The sequence below is a fragment of the Nomascus leucogenys genome, chromosome 12 (assembly GCF_006542625.1).
Source record: "Nomascus leucogenys isolate Asia chromosome 12, Asia_NLE_v1, whole genome shotgun sequence".
Taxonomy (NCBI): domain Eukaryota; kingdom Metazoa; phylum Chordata; class Mammalia; order Primates; family Hylobatidae; genus Nomascus; species Nomascus leucogenys.
The window spans coordinates 95,296,378-95,299,562 of record NC_044392.1 but is presented as its reverse complement, the minus strand read 5'-3'; the positions used below and the strand labels follow the sequence as shown (position 1 = coordinate 95,299,562).

Below are 3,185 nucleotides of genomic sequence, written 5' to 3'. Positions count from 1 at the left end.
TCAGAAGCTTTGTGCTTGGGCCAGTAGGGTCTTTTAAGATACCAAATACTTGATTAATCTAATGAAATCAGCACCCAGTCAATATATGTTAGGTCCACTGTGTTTCTGTAATTCATAAATGACTATTATTAATATTTTATGCTTATAGATGAGCAGCATAGAATGATTATTCTATTGGGCTGAGATGTAGTAAGTTGAATATTGTAGGAAGGTGGCATTTTGAACATATGAATGTTAAGTTGGCATCACTATGTAAAGTGTCTACTATTTTGTTCGTGTTTTTTTTTTTTTGGTAACAATTTTGCATATGCACCTTTCCTAGACCCCTGCCCTAGCCATCTGGGCATGTGTTGTTATGTCTGCTTGCTTTTAGATTATCTAATGAACATTTCTAAGTTAATAGTCTTACTAATATTAACTACTTGACTAGTTTACCCTAAGGTCAGAGATTTAAGTTGAAAGGCTCTTTAGATTATTGTCATATCTAGCTTTCACCAGAGCACAGGATTTGTCAAATAAATATTAATAATTAGGCCCAGAAAACTTTAAAAAAACAACTTAAAAGAAAATTTAAACCACCAGCTTCATAGTAGTAAGAAGTTCTTTAAATGGATTAATTATACTCTTCACAATGTGGACTTAAACATTTGCTTTAGACAAGTGGCACTGGGTTTGAAAACTTCAAAAATGTATTTCTTTGACAAATTGAGGTGCTTCTTATATAGCGTTGCCAGATAAAAGCACCTGCACCTACTCAGTTATCTCAGGACCAGCTCGAGGCTGAAGAAAAGACAAGATCCCAGAGATCATGGCAGACTTCATTTGTCTCTTCCGGAAAAGAACCTTCCCCGTACGGATACCGGAAAGGCTGGACACTTCGGTTATTAGAGGATTTTGGAGATGGAGGTGCTTTTCCAGAGATCCATGTGGCTCAGTATCCACTGGATATGGGACGAAAGAAAAAAATATCTAATGAGCTGGCCATTAAGGTGGATTCTGAAGGAAAAATTAAATATGACGTAATCACTCGACAAGGACAGTCAAAAGACAAGGTGATTGATAGCAAATACACTGTCCTGGTTCCAGAAGATGTTATGAATGCAAATGATCCAGACTCGCAAAGGCCTGATGAAGAAGCTATAAAAGAGATAACAGAAAAGACAAGAGCAGCCTTATAAAAAGCTGTACCACAGAACGTCGCCGTAGTCATGCCAGTTCAGGCAGCTGACAAACCAGCTCCTGCTCAGCATATCTGATACACACCATCTCGGCAAGCAGTGACTTTCAACTCTGGAGCTCAACAGAAGGTTAGTCGGATGGTAGAAGTGCAGAAAGATCCAACGGAGCCTCTAAGGTTCAAGATTAATAAGAAAATTCCCCGGGGACCACCTTCTCCTCCTGTACCTGTCATGCATTCTCCTAGCCGAAAGATGATTGCAAGGGAACAACAAGAGTGAAAGTTTCCTCCTTGTATTTCTAACTGGAAAAATGCAAAGGTTATGCAATTCCATTAGACAAACGTCTGGCTGCCGATGGAAGAGGACTACAAACAGTACACATAAAAGAAAATGTTGCCACGTTGGCCGAAGCCCTCTACATTGCTGATCAGAAGGCTTGTGAAGCTGTGGAAATGCGTCCCCGAGTAGAAAGAAAAATGGCTCAGAAAGAAAAGGGAAAATATGAAGAGAAGCTTAGAGAAATGGCCCAGAAAGCCAAGGATAGAAGAGCTGGGATCAAAACTCATGTGGACAGAAAGGATAGGGAGGCACGTGAGAGGAATGAAATATGGCATGACAGGCGAAAAGAGAGACAGCATGACCAGAATCTTTCCAGGGCAGCTCCTGATAAGAGGTCGAAACTTCAGAGAAATGAAAATGGGGGTATCAGTGAAGTCATTGCCCTCGGTGTTCCTAATCCTTGAACTTCCAACGAAGGTCAGTACGACCAAAGGCTCCTCAACCAATCCAAGGGTATGGACAGTGGATTTGCAGGTGGAGAAGATGAAATTTATAATGTTTATGATCAAGCCTAGAGAGGTGGTAAAGATATGGCCCATAGTATTTATAGGCCCAGTAAAAATCTGGACAAGGACATGTATGACGATGACCTAGAAGCCAGAATAAAGATCAACAGATCTGTTCCCGACAATGAGTTTTCTGGTTCAGGCTGTAAGCAGAGAGGCCGAGAAGGACCAGTTCAGTTTGAGGAAGATCCTTTTGGTTTGGGCAAGTTTTTGGAAGAAGCGAAACAGCACGGTGGCTCTAAAAGACCCTCAGATAGCAGCTGCCTCATGGAATATGAGCATGAAGGCAAGAAGAGGAGGAAGGACTAGACACGATTTTCTTCAAAATGAATAAACTATTATTGTCCATAACCCTAATGATGCAAGTCATAGGGGGGAACGCTTCGTAAATGGTCAGGATAAAAACCAAATCTGGGTGCCAGATCCCAGCACTACTTTTTTACTGGAGAATGGAGGGGATAGAAAATTCTACTTTGAAGTATGTTTTTTAAAGAGTGGATTGTGTTTGTGCTTCTCCCACCTTTCAGCATTTACAGAACATGCTGCCCCACATACAAAATCAAGACCACTTCCTTTTGTGTGACATTAATAGTTTGGGGTTAATATTTTGTGTGAGAACAGCTGCATATGAGTAAAGGAGGGTGTTCATATATTGTAACAGTCCTGCCAAATAAATTTTGTCCCTATTGTGCTCTGTTTTAATTTGGAGTGGGCAAAGTAAGCTCTTGCTTGGTGCAACTATTTGATTTAAATAAAATCTTTAGACAAAAAAATGAGATATACAATATTTGGGACATATAAAAAATATTTATTCGTCTGAAATTCAAATTTATCTAGGTGTCCTGTATTTTTGTTTACTAAATCTGGCAACCTTATTTCTATGTAGATTAGAAACAAAAATAAGCTTTCATAAAAGCAATGTGCAATTCTGAAGCAGCACTTAACTCATCTGACTTAGTATATTATGTAATTACTTCAATTGGTTAGACTCTAATTAGATTCAAGCAACGCAAGTCAATTTGGGATATTTTGTTCATGTGCATTCTTTATGGATATGTAACTAGAATGCTAGACAATTTTGGTGTATGGAATATCTTTTACACACAAAATGGAAATATGTAAGACAATAAAAACAAGTTAGAAGAAAAGGAGTTGCTATTAG

At 38.9% G+C, this 3,185-nt stretch overlaps 1 pseudogene; it reads left to right on the top strand.

Annotated features, from left to right (window-relative positions):
- The first annotated feature begins 859 nt into the window (after positions 1-859).
- Positions 860-2,332, top strand: LOC100593992 (annotated as a pseudogene).
- The last annotated feature ends 853 nt before the right edge of the window (positions 2,333-3,185 follow it).